Source organism: Carlito syrichta, unplaced genomic scaffold, assembly GCF_000164805.1.
Source record: "Carlito syrichta isolate Samal-C Ts95f unplaced genomic scaffold, Tarsius_syrichta-2.0.1 Scaffold309115, whole genome shotgun sequence".
NCBI classification, from domain to species: Eukaryota; Metazoa; Chordata; class Mammalia; order Primates; family Tarsiidae; genus Carlito; species Carlito syrichta.
This window is the reverse complement of record NW_007253211.1, coordinates 653,162-666,730: the sequence shown is the minus strand read 5'-3', so window position 1 is coordinate 666,730 and position 13,569 is coordinate 653,162. Positions and strand designations below refer to the sequence as shown.

The 13,569-nt window shown below is 55.4% G+C and overlaps 1 protein-coding gene across 1 annotated transcript in view; it reads right to left on the bottom strand.

The window, feature by feature from the left end:
- The window catches only part of GRM4 (glutamate metabotropic receptor 4), a 111,185-nt gene that overhangs the window by 67,660 nt on the left and 29,956 nt on the right, over window positions 1-13,569 (bottom strand). The gene's annotated exons all lie outside the window — the stretch shown is intronic.

Genomic DNA, 13,569 nt, shown 5'->3' with positions numbered 1-13,569 from the left:
ACTTCTCCACCCCCTCCCTTGGCCCACACTCACCCTTCCTTGTGCTTTCTGGCCACTCAGATGTCCAGGGTGATGGGGGAGGGGGCACATATGGATCCGGCTGGTATCGAAACTGAGATTTGTATCCCCCTGGGGAACTATGAAGATTCAATCCTGGCCAAGAAACTGCGGCCAGGGCTTCAGGCCCTGTGGTAACTGAGGGCAGAGAAACGAGCCCAGCAGAAGGGTTGGCCAAAGCCTAGGGCATCCCTAGCCCCAGGAACCACCTCTAAGACCACTCAGCTCCCTCTCCTTAGGAAGGGGGGCAGAAGTTTTGCTGGCCTAAGAGCCCCACCCCAATACGGGCATTCAATTCCATGCACTTCAACGAAGACCTTTCTGAGCACCTACTGTGTCCTAAGCGCTGGGGACAGTGGTGAACAAAACACTCATGGAACTCCCTCCTCGGGAAAAAGAGGAATGCAACAAGCCAATGAGTGACCAGGATGGTTCCCCATAGTCATAAGGCCCCATACAATGGCAGAAGGGGATGGGACATCTGGGTAGGCAGGAAGCAAAGCCAACCCCAGGGAGTGCAGGCCCCCAGAAGAATGAGCTTGGTGTGTAGATGGAAGAGACTAGGAGCACACAGTCAGTACACTGTAGGTCTAACAGCCACCTAATACAGGGACAGATGACTAAAGGGAAGATTGAGTGGGGACACTACAGGTCCACTCTGCGCAGCCAAAAGGGCATGGCCCAGCTCAGCCCCTGTGGTGTCCTCCCCCATGCCCAGCCACTTGGCTAGCCCTTCACTGCTTCCCCTCTTGGAACTCACTGGTGGGAAAGGCCCAAATCATCGGAAGCTTCAAGAGTGACAAAGGATTGGGGAAATAGCTGATTGATTTTTTTGGACTGTCTGACCAACTGAGGGTTAACACCCAGGCCCTCTCATTGTATTAATAGTTCTCATGGACCTTATAAAATGATATGCATTACTCACCGTGGCACTGTTTTAACAGTAAAACCTCAGAAACAACCTACATGTCCATCAAGAGGGGATTGGTCATCTGACCATACAAGGAATACTACACAGCTATGAAAAAGAACAAGGCTGATTTCCATGCAACCAGGCACAGATGGAAGCAGCTCACTGAGTGAGAGAGTAAGTAGCCTGCGGGGAGAGCCAGGTGGCTAGGGGCAGAGCTGGACGGGGAGCTGGCACCTTCTGTGCTTTGTACATTTCTAGTGCAGAACCTTTCAAATATACACATATATATATATATATTGAGTTGGAGTCTCACTCCGTCACCCAGGCTGGAGTGCAGTGGCATGCTCACAGTCACCCCAGCGTCGACCTGCTGGGCTCCAGTGATCCTTCTACCTCAACCTTCCAAGTAGCCGGAACTACAGGCGCGTGCTACCACATCCGGTTAATTTTTTTATTTATTGTAGAGATGAGGTCTCGCCAAGTTGCCAGGGATCATTTCGAACCCGCAGGCTCAGGTAATCCACTCGCCTCAGCCTCCTAAAGTGCTGGAATTACGAGTTGAGCCACCGAGTCCGGCCCATCCAAATATATTACCAGCAAACCACACTGCATACACATGAGTTTGCATATCCCTTCTCCTGCTCTGTGGGCAGTGTCTGAAAACTAGCCCATGACCCAGAGGCCTGTAGAACACCTAGAACAAAAACAGCACCCTCTAAAATATGAACTCCAATCAGATATTTAATGATCGATTGTAAAGTTATTGCTATTTTTTTTTTAAGTGGGGTCTCACTCTGTTGCCCAGGCTGGAGTGCAGTGGTATGATCATGGCTCACCGCAGCCTCAACCTCCAGGGCTCAGGTGATCCTTCCACCTTAGCCTCCTAAGTTGCTGGATTACAGGCATGTGCCACCATGCCTAATTTTTTAATTTTTTTTTTTTTTTGGTAGAGCTGATGTCTCGCTGTGTTGCCCAGGCTGGTCTTGAACTCCTGGACTCAAGCAATCCTCCCACCCTGGCCTCCCAAAGTAATGAGATTACAGGCATGAGCCACCATGTCCAGCCTAAGTTATTGCTATTTTTGAAGTCTGAGAATGGTGTTATAGTTGTGGGTGGTTTGTTTTTAAGGGACCTTATCTTTTAGAGCAGAGCTTCTCAGCCTCCATACTACTAGCAATGTGAGGGGGAGGTTAATTCTGTCTTGTGGGGCCGACCTGTGCACTGGAGGATGTTTAGAACATCCCTGGCCTCTACCCACGAGATGCCAGTAGCACCCTATTCCCCAAATGCGACAACCAAAATAGCTCCAGACATTGTCAAGTACTCCCTGGGGTGGAGGGCAAAACTGTCTCCACTTGAGACCCACTGTTTGGAGATATGTACTAAAACATTTAGGGAAGAAGTGACGCGGCAGAGTCCGGGATTTGCTGCAGGGGCAGGGAGGGAAGGAAAATAAAGAAACAAAACTGGCCAAGAGCTGACAACCATTGAGTGATGGGTACGTGGGGGCTCGTTGCCCTACTTGCTGCACTTTCGTACATGGCTGAAATGTCCGTGATTTTTAAAGATTTTTAAATAAATCAAAACATAGTAAATGCTAGGTGGCTCCTCTGAACAGAATGCCCTGCACTGGAGCTGGAGGGCAGGCAGAGGGTGCTGAGACAGGATGTGCCACAGCACTGCCCGTTCACCCCAGAACCCTGAGGGACAAGCATCTTGTGTCCCGCTCCGGGGACCTCTCCTCTCCACCTGGGCCTCAGCCAGGTGTGATCGGCACAAGCCCAGGTCTCCCTTGCCCTCCTGACCGGAAGTCTGTCTCTACTTCTGGGGTTTCCTCCCATTCCCAGGCCTGAGTCACACGACGGGGCAAGAGGCTGACCTGACCCAAGGGAGGGACAGAGGCGACAGTGAATGAATAAGCCTCTGTCCCTCATGGCTGGTGGCAGAAGGGGACAGAACCCCCTTCTCACTCATCCCTCACTTCTCCTTCCAAGCTGCCTCCCACCTGCCCTCCCGTCCAGGCAGCCAGCACAGACGTGAGCGACGTATGGACAGATGGGTGTCCAGGCAACCCCGTGATCCAGCCCCGTAAGTAGCCTTCAGACTTGGGCCCACGCCCAGAGTGGGGCCCAGACACGCCACCCCCGCCCCACTGCATGCACCTCACTCTCCCCTTTGGGTGGGGGGCTCAAGCATGGGGTTCCTGCAGGGTATGCATGTCAGTCGGGAGGAGAGCCCTGGGCCCGATTTCAGGAGCCCAGGAGGGGCCCCTGCTCTGCACCCAACAATCCTGGGACACTGGAACGAGGACCAGTCCTGAGACTGGGTGGAGGGATTACAGGCTCCTGAACAGGGCACAGGGGATAAGCGCCTCCTCTGTGTCTCACCTGCCAGCTCCTCCTTCCCCCAGACCCCCACCCCTCAGTTTCCTGAGTGTCCTTGGGAGGTGACTCCAAGCAAAGATTTGGGAGCTAAACTGCTTAAGTTCAAGTCCCAGCCCTGTCGCTTACCAGCTGGAAAAACCTGGTCAAGTTATATCACCTCCCCAGGGCTCAGTTGTTTCAGCAGCAAAATGGGAATAATTACAATAGCTGTCTCACAAGGTTGAGGGTCACATGAGGGAATCCAGACAAAGCACTCAGAACTGCACCAGGCAGGCAGCAAGCGCGATGGTCAACTCTCATGAGAGCTACAATTCCTCCCACTAAACTTCCTTCAGATTCTCTCTCCTTCTCTCGTCTCTCTCTCTCTGACTCCTTTTTTTTTTTTCTTTTCTTTTTTTTTTTTTGTAGAGACGGGGTCTCACTACATTGCCCAGGCTGGTCTCAAACTCCTGGCTTCAAGTGATCCTCCCACCTTGGCCTCCAAAAGTGCTGAGATTACAGGTGTGAGCCACCACATCCGACCTCTTTGACTCCTTTTTACCTCTGAGGACTCTCCCTCTCTGCCTCCCAGCTCAAGTCCTGTGCTCTCTCCATAATCACATGGTTGTCATCATCATGGGGACATCCTGGGAATGCTAAAAGGCTCTCCCCCAAAGCATTCCTGGCCCAGCTGGAGTGGAGGGGTATGGGGGAAGGGCACGGACTGCCACAGGGACACCACACTCAGGACGGGGGGCCAGCCTGCGTCTAAGCAGATGACTGTGACCACCTGGGCCACTGGGGCTCTGACGTCTCTCCAGCTCACCGTCTCTCCAACTCACCGTCTCCGTATCTGCAGCCCAGCCAAGCCGGAGGAGGACGCTCAATTTACATTCTCCTCAGAGAACGTCCCTCTCCTCTCAAACAGCAGCGGCAAGAGGGGAGGGAGGCAGCGGGCCCGCCCCAGTGCCAGCTGCTTCATCTCTTTCTCTCCTCCCCTCCCTTGCCCGACACCCCAGGCACCTACTGTATGCCGGGCATTGTTCTAGGTGCTGGGGACACTGCGGCTTGTGTCATGCCACTAGGGACAAAAGTCAGCAAGAACCCGGGTTCCAGCATCCCCTGACCACCTACAGGCATCCTGCTCAAGGTTCATCTGTCTGTCTCTTTCTCTTTCCCCTCTGTCATCTTCCTCTGCCTCCACAGCCTATGACCACATCTCCCCACACCCAAATCCCCCTGTTGGTCAAGACCCAGCTAAAACGTCACCTCCTCCAGGCGGCTCTCCCCGAGCCGTTGCCAGAGATTCTGCTCAACCTCCCACAGCACCAAGTGTGGCTGCTCCAGGGATACCAGGTACATCCTCCCAGAGTGACAATTCTCTGTCTACTCATCAATTCAATAGGCCTTGTAAGTCTCCCATCCCTTGTACTGGACCAGGCCATGTGAGGGGGTGCAGGGACTCATCCCACCCCAAACACTGGTCAATATCCACGGCATCCTGAGAGATGCCAGCAGAGAAAGCAAGTGTTTGTGCAAAAAGAACTCTGTTGGCTGGGCCCCCTGAGAAGGGGTGGGTCTATGCCCCCCCAGCCTCAGCTTAGGTAAGGAGAGAGAGTGACAGAGGAGGTGGTGCATGAATAAACCTCTCTCCCTCTCTCTGGCTTCTGGAATGACAAGGAGGTCCATGCCACGTGGGAAAGACAAAAGCTGCTTCCAGACTTGGCAACAATGAAGATGGATTCCCAGTACATCTGTGTGTGTGTGTGTGTGTGTGTGTGTGTGTGTGTGTGTGTGTGTGTATGCACGCGCGCATGCCCACTCAGGAGCACGTGCTCGAGCGTGTGCCCTGAGCACATGAGTGCACCACACATTCATTCATTTATTCCTCCTACAAACAGATACTGAGAGCCAACAGCCTCCCAGGCGTGGTTCTGAGAGCTAGGGAGAGACCATAGGCCCTGCCCTCCAGGAGTTCCCACCTAGACGGGGCAGGCCACCACGGGGTGAGGGATAAGCTGCAGAGACTGCTCCATGGGGAGAAGGAGCATTAGAGAGGGTGCTGGGAACACCTCTCTCTCAGGGGAACATTTGCATCAAGACCCCAGGAAGGAGGGTATTTTGGCAGAGGGGACAGTCAATGCAAAGGTCAAGTGTGCATGCGTGTGTGTGAGTGTGCACGCGTGTGTCTATCCATGCACACACATGTGCTCAGAGCCTTGGTCATGCCTGGCCGGCAGTCCCACATGTCAGCTCAGGCACACAGACACTGGCTGGCACACAGGCTAGCCCCAGAATGCCCACTGCTCAGGCTCTGAGTCACTGGCCTCCCGACCAGCAGCATCAGAAGGCCCCTGAGAGCAGCTGGTCCACATCCCACACCACCCAGAGGACGGACCGGCCCAGTGTCTCAGAGCCCACCCAGGGCACAGTCCTCAGGGTCTCTGAAGGCTGTTCAGAGCAGTCAGGGGTGAAATCCACCCCCAACTCCCACAAGACCTGGCATGTCCCAAGTCAAGGGATCAGACATCAAGGGCCATTGCCTTGGATACCCCAGGGGCTACCTGACAAAGCCCACAATCCTCTTCCTGGGACCTTTGCTGTTAGAAGCACGGTGCTTTCCCCTTCTCCCCTGATGCTTGGCACAGCTCATAGGTTTCTAGCACACTTTGGAGCCAGACTACCCAAGACCGCACAAACTAGCTTTGCTGTCCAACTATGCAACCTTAGGTAATCGAGTGAACTCTCAGGGCCTCAGTTTCCCCCCGTACAAAGTAATCACAATAATGACATAGAGGACTGCATTTGCAAATACCCAAAAAGTGCTTAGAACACTGTCTGGAATACGGGAGCCCGGGCAAAAGCTAGATATTCTTATTAAAGAGAAAGGCATGGTAAGCCCATTGTGCCCATTTTGCAGATGAGGAAATTGAGGCTCAGAGACAGAACAGTGCCCTCTTAGTCTCCCATCCAAAAGATATTAGAGACAAGCGCTCACTGAGCTGCTGTACCCCATCACCACCCACAGCACGTCCTCCAGGCTTGGCTCGGGTTCTGCCCTACTCCCCTTGCTGACTCATCTGTTTCTCTTCCACCTGCAAGCCAGGCCAGGCAACCTTGGATCGAGGCTGGGATCCTGCAGCCACCTCTAGCCACCAGCCTTGGCCAGGCCAGGACCCAGGCAGACCTGCCTGCCCAGCACAGCCCTCTCACCCAGGGAGCCAGGGACCCTGCATGGGGCTGGTACAGACCCCAAGCCTGGCTGCCGCTCCTTGCCCTTCTGATCCTGGCTGCTTCAGGCCCTCGGCCGCCTGGCTCTCAGTGCCAGTGTTTCTTCAGAGATAAAAGGCAGCGATGCTTTTAGGTACATGAAAGCCACGGAGGACAAGAATGTGTGGGTCAGAGAAAAGCGGTGAGGGCGGGAGCAGAGAGAGGGCTTCCAAAAGCCTTGCCTGTGCCGTCCCCCCACACCCCTCACCCGCCTGAGTGGATGCCAGCCTCGCCATCACTATCCCCTGGGCACGTCCTCCCTCAAAGGGCCGCTGCTGCAGAAATGTGGGCCCAGAGGGGCAGAGAGGCTGTGCTCAGGGCTGCCAGCCGCTCTTCTGTCTTTCCTCCCATGGTGGACCAGAGTCTGTCTCCCCTGGGCACCCATGGGGCCCCCACAAGCACCTGAGCACCCCCTCTGGCCAGGTGCTGAGGAAACATTTTTTGAATAGCCTTCAGAGAACTCGCCTAGTGGGGCAGTGAGCACAGAGGTTCCCCTGTGGGCGAGGGGAGCAGAGGACAGCCATAAGGTGAGGGGGGAAGTGAAGGAAGGAACAGGCTGGGCTGCTCACAGATTCCAGCCCCACAGGGCCTCCCAGGCCCCTCAAGGAGGGCAGAACTTTCCAGGGAGCCCAGGGGAGCTGGGGAGGGTGGTCAGCACAGTCCTTCAGGCTGCAGGGGTCAGAGATTGGGGGGATAAGGCAGGCAGCCCGGAAGGAGACAGTGGGTGCACTATAGACAGCAGCTGATGTGCCTGAACCAGGGCGGGGGCATGGGCGGGTCAGGAGGCACTTGGGGGAGACCCACGACACCGGGGATCAGTTACATGTGGGAGGGCAGGAAGAAGGACGAAGATGCCCCTGGCTGCGGCCTTGGCCACAAGGACAGTGGAGACTGAGACTGAGACCCAGGAGAAGGGGGAGGCAGGGCAGGGGGTGATGAGGTGATGGTTCCCAGGGTGAGTTCGGGGTGACTGGAGCAGCCAGTGAGATGAACTGGAGGCAGGAGGAGCGAGGGCGGCCCATGCAGGTGGGGACCGTGGAGGCAGGAAGGCCCTGTGCACAGGTAACACTGTCCAGGGAGGCTGAGGAGGCAGAAGGGAGACAGTCAGGCATCTGGCCTTGGGGACCTCATGTGTGGAAGGATTTGAGGGGTGAGCAGAAGTGGAGGCGCCATGGAAGAGACAAAAAGAGGCAGCGGAGGGAGGGAGGACACCAGAGAGGGAGAGAAGTGGGGAGAGAACGTGAGTGTGGAGAAGCCAGAAAGGGGCCCTGAGGGCACTGAGGCTTCAGGTGGGGACACCACAGGGGTCTGCGGGGAGAGTCAGGCTGTGGGTGGGTGCTGAGGAGAGAACGAATGGCTGGCAGTATAGACAGGCTTTTCCAAAAGTTGGGGCTCAAAGGAGACAGATGGGGTGGGGCAGAGGCAGACACAGGGTCGGGGTCAAGGCATCCCTTCTGGGATGGGCACAGAGAGTGGAGACCCAGCAGGGGATGCAGGGAGGCATCAGAAGGCAGCAGGCAGGCCCAGAACGTGGCAAGGGCACCGAAGGGCCTGGCCCTCAGCCCTAACCAGGCCCATCTCTGACATGCACCCCAGGGCTCAAGGGGAGAGGGCAAGAGTGGCCTGTACAGCTTGGGACAGCCCAAGGAGGCCCCACACACCCAGACCTCCATGGAGCTGCGCCACACACCCCCCCCCCAATTATCAAAGCATAAGAGGAAGCAGCAGGAGGCTGGGCCAGCACTGCCGGGTGGTCTTTGGGAGGCTAGGGCCCTTCCCCTTCAACAACTGCCTCCCCCATACCCACTGGAGCAGTTTGGGGAGCATAGCCATGCTTTGGGAACGACCCTCTGAGAATCCAGGTCAGGCCAGCCAAGTGACTCAGGACTCGACGCCCTCATCAATCAGATCTTATTACTCTGCTCTGTGGACACAAACCAGCCGTCGACTTCTGACCTCCAGCATCTGATCACTCCAGCCTGGCCTCATGCTCTGTCCAGCCCTGGGCTGGCCAGCCTATGCCCCAGTGCCATCGATCAGTCTGTGAGGGCCCACTCAGGGCCAGCCCTGACTCGGCCTTCTTCCTGGGAGCTGAGCCAGCCAAAGTCGCTGCCCCAAGTTGCCACCCAGAGCCCTTAGCCTCCCCTGCCCTGCCCCTCCCCAGGCCTGGAGACTGGACCTCCCCTCAGCCTGGCCCCACAGTGGTCCCGGCCCTCCTCTGCCCCTGTAACCTGTGCCCCGCCATATGGGCCTCTTCCTCACACACCGGGCCTGCAGAGTCTCATCAGAGCGTGTCCTAGGCTACAGACACTTGTCAAAGACAGTAGAATTAGTCACGAGGCCCACACCATCCTATTGTCTTGGCTGCCACCAGCCTCCCTGCCACAGACTTTCTCAGCATTCACCCACACATCTCAGAAACTATCTATTCATTCATTAATTTACTCACTCAGTAATGGTTTACTAAGCACCTACTACATGTCTTGCACACTCTTAGGCCCTGGGAACACAAGAGAGACAGATCCCTCCCTTCCTAGAGCCACCATTCGAGTGGGAGAGACAGTCAATAGTAAATGCACATACACGTCACCAGTGTTGGGGGCTGCTAATCAAAGTCGTTGGCCAAACATTCCAGCTCTCTGCCTTCCTGGCACTGGTGAAACTGCAACTCCCTGACCCTTGTGGCTGGCTGGAGTCACTTGAAAAGTTCTAGACAATGAGCTCTCAGCAAAAAATGCAGATCACTTCTGGGCCATTTAATGATGGGTTAAGACCCTACAGGGTGCACATTCTCTCTGCCACTGTGACCAACAATGTTCCAGCCCAGCTGGGACTCCTAAGGAGAAGAGGACAGAGCACTGAGTCAACCCATGTAGACATGGAACACAGCAAACATTAAGCTTATGCTATTTTTAGCCACAGAGATCTGAGGGCTTTTTGTCACTGCAGCATCACATCTCCTGTGCTGACAGGATACAGGCAGCAATCAACATTATGCTCTGATGAGACCTAGACCATGTCATATTTATCTACCCCTTAAGAGCCTGGATGTATCAGGTTCACACTCATCACAGGTGGTTCGGGCTGAATTGGACTGAATGAAATTCACACAAACACATGCACATGCAAGTATCATCATAAGAACTAACATTGGATGCTTGCTGTGTGTCAAGAACTGTCCTAAATGGCTTTACATACCTTAACACCTTCAATCTTACAATAACCCTATGAAGTAGGTCCTCTTAGTCTCCCTATTTTTCTAAAACTAGCATACAGAGAAGCTAAGCAACTTGCTCAAGGTAACCACAGCGAGTGAGTGACTGAACCAGGACTTGAATTTGGGGAACAAGCTGTCATGTGAAGCCTCCTCCTTACACAGGTAGGCCTATACCCTACATATGCATGAACACACACACACACACACACACAATCCAAGGGTGACGCCAGCAGCCCCCAGGGACAGGACCACCCATCTCTGTCGGGTGGGATCCTCAGCATCAGAGAGAGCCAGCCCTGCGTCCCCTTCTTGCTCAGCCCCTCCTCCGCTCCTGGCAGACACACTGCTGGCTAACGTGGCCCATCTGTCCCCAACACAAAGGGTTGGGCAGGGTGGGGGCCAGGAGCCCTGGAGGGTTGTGTAAAATGGTTCTGCTTTGAGCAACAGCTAATTTCTAAACATAATTATTAATTTCATGCTTATCATTTGCAAACCTGTCTCCCAGACGAGATGAAATTGATTTAATTAGAAATTCCATCATCAAGGGCTTTTGGATCCGAGCTTTTAATTAGGATCACCAACCTCACACTAGGCTGCCAGAGAGTGGGCTCATAGCCCCTGACTTCTCTCCCCAAGGCCAGGACGTGTGGGCACCTCCACAGCTGCCAGGGTCCAGCCAGCCAGGCCTTACCTGTTCCCCGCCCCCACAGCATGGCCCCAAATACACAATGGCCTCTTTTTTCTCTTGACACTATAATGGGGAGACAGCCTGGGAAGAGTTTGCATCATCTTGCAGCCAGAAGGACTGGGCATTTAAAGGGTGCAGGGGTTACAAGCGATAACAGGCCTCTCCTCTCCCTGCAAAATTTGCACACCAGCCTTCCTAGGGGAGCCCCTGCCAGGTGCTAAGAAATGCCCTTTACAGCTCAACTCAGAGCAATCTGTCAAAAGCACCAGCAACACTTGACGTTTTCACAAAGCACTTCACACGTATTACCTCGGACCTCACCTCCAGCCATGGCCATCTTGGCTTCACCTACACCAGCCTCCTTGCCACACCTTGAATACCCCAGGCACACTCTGCCTCAGGGCCTTTGCACTGGCTGTTCTGCTGCCTGAATGCTCTTCTTCCAGAGAGGCATGTGGTTTGCTCCCTCTAGTCCTTCCTTTCAGGACTTTGCCCAGATGCCACCTTCCCAGGACGGCCTTCTCTGGCAATCCCACCTTACTCCCCTGAGCCCCATCCCTGCCTCTCAGCGTTGATTGTCCCCACCGTGATCACTTGCACGTGATCACACTAGATTTCCTTACTTATTTCACATATCATCCACCTCCCTCTCAAACATCGGCCCAGGGACCTCGTGTTATTCCCCACTGTGTCCTCAGATGCCTAGCAGAGCACTCGACACGGGGCAGGTGCCCAGTGAACAAAGGGGACACTTCATTCCCTCTGCACAGCTGGCCTGGGACACAGGTGCCACAGTGCCACAAGCGCCTTTGCTGGGTGAGGAAACCAAGGCTCAGAGCCTCAGGGCCTCGCCAAGGTCACAGAGCTGGTCAGCAGCCGAGTTCTGACTCTCACGTGGTCTGACACTGCACCTGGGCAAGCTGGTGGCGTCACTGCAGTAAGTGGGCCACTGATGCCAGGGCCCGGCACATGGAAGGTGCTCTGAGATCTCCCTTCTCCCTCCCCAGGTCTGCAGGACCCTCCCTTTGGCGTCCCTCATCTCCTGGAGCCTGCTGTGCCCTGACCCCTGGATTTGCCTCCAACACCCCAGAAGGCAGTCATGGGGGAGCTGGTTCAGGTCGCCTCTGTCTCCCCTCCCCAGGGCCCGCCCAGCCTCTTATCAGGAGCACACGCGGACACTTGGATTAATTTCCAGGCCTGTTCTGAATTATGTTTTCCAGGAGAGAACCAGACAGACGCAGGCAACAGGCCTTTGAACAAATATTTCCCCAGAAAGCGCTTTATTCAGTCCCTTGTCTCACCCTTTTAAACATTATATGTTTTCTTAGGAGCCCAGGAAAAGAAGGGGGGCCCGATAAGGCACGGAGGCTGGAGAAGAATAGAGGGCACGGAGTGGAGCGCCTCGGCGGGCTGACAAAGGAGGCGGCTCTGATGCAGGCGGAGGCTGGGCCGCAGATAAGCACCAGCCGCGCATCCCAGAGCAAACAAGATCCTCAAATCAGCACTTGTCCTGCTTCATACGCGAAATGTAGATCAATAAATTACACTCACTTTTGCAGGTTTTACATGCTGACTCAGTAACCTTGTCAAGAGTGATACGTGTGGGGGGAGGTTGGGAGGAGGCTGGCGGGGAGGGCCGGGGACCAGGAGGCGCCCCAAGGGGCAGCAGCCCGGACCCCCTTTCCAAGGAGGGCTGAGTCCAGCTCCCAGAGGTGACAGCTGCCTCGCTATGTGACCCCCAGGCTCGATGCACCTCAGTCTCCTCATCTGCCAAGTGGGCGCCCTGGTGAGAACCTGGGCTTTGCCAAGCTCAAGGAGGGTCACACGGGACGATGGGCGTTAAGCTTGGGAAGAGGGATGGAGATGTCCAGGATGTCAGAGCCACACTGCACCACCTGTGCACACAGCAGGTGTGGCACTTGGTGAATGCTCTCACGCCTCATCCTCATCTGCCCTGAGGTAGGAGCCCTAGCCCAGATCACAGGTGAGAAGCTGCCCCTCAGGGAGCTGGGGAACTTGGCAGGGTCACCCAGCACTGGGGCCCGGAGTCGCACCCTGGGCAAGGCTGGGTGCTTGGCCACACCCCAACGTCCTAGGGTGGCTGCAGGACCCCAGGGGCCCAGGCTGAGGGCGGGTAGGGCAGGACAGACAGGCTGACTGGGGACAGGGAATGGGCTGGGACAGGGAATGGGCTGGGCCAGGGTCAGGCAGCCCTTCAAGTGGGGTGTGAGGTGACAGCCAGTGAGAGGCCATCAGAACAAGACCAGCAACCGTGGCGAAAGAGCACCCACTCTGCGTCCAGCACGCCTCGTGAACTATTTCATTCATTCCCACAGAATCCCCTCAGGAAGTGGACACTATTTACTACCTTCATTTCACAGATAAGAAAACAAGATCACAGATCACACAGCACATGGCAGAGCAAGATCTGAACTCAGGCCCACGTGCTCTCACCCCATGCCCCGTCCCTTCCCGGCCCCAATCCCCACCTTGGCCCACATCACCCACTCAGCTGGGTAGCATCTGGGGTGGGGAGGCCAGAGTCCTCACTTCAGGCCTCTCCCACCACGCTCCTCCAGCCAGCCACTGCACGTTCCGGAGCCTCAGTCCCTGCATCTGCCCACCGAAGGGCTAATGACATGGGTAAGGACAGAGGGATAGGCCTCCACAGGCGGGAGTGACATCCCAAAGCCTCCTCTACAAAACCCCATGATCTGCCCACAGGCTGCAGTGGGCAGAGGCAGCGCCAGGAGCACCTCAGATGTGGTGCCTGGGGTGTCGGTAAATACACCCTGAGGCCCGACGACCATGCCACGAGCACCGAGTGCCAGTGATGGGGCATGGCCAGGCTGAGCAAAGATTAGCCACAGGGTCCGCCCAGTGCCTGCTGGAATCATGTTAATGTGTTGCGCGTGTGTAATATATTGCACTGTATTAATATAATATGATCTAATGGGATGTATTACCATTATTGAACACATGAGCCGATAAAAGTCACATCACCATCACTCCACGTAATTTATATCACAACCAGGCCAGAGTCAGGCTGGCAGTCCCAGGG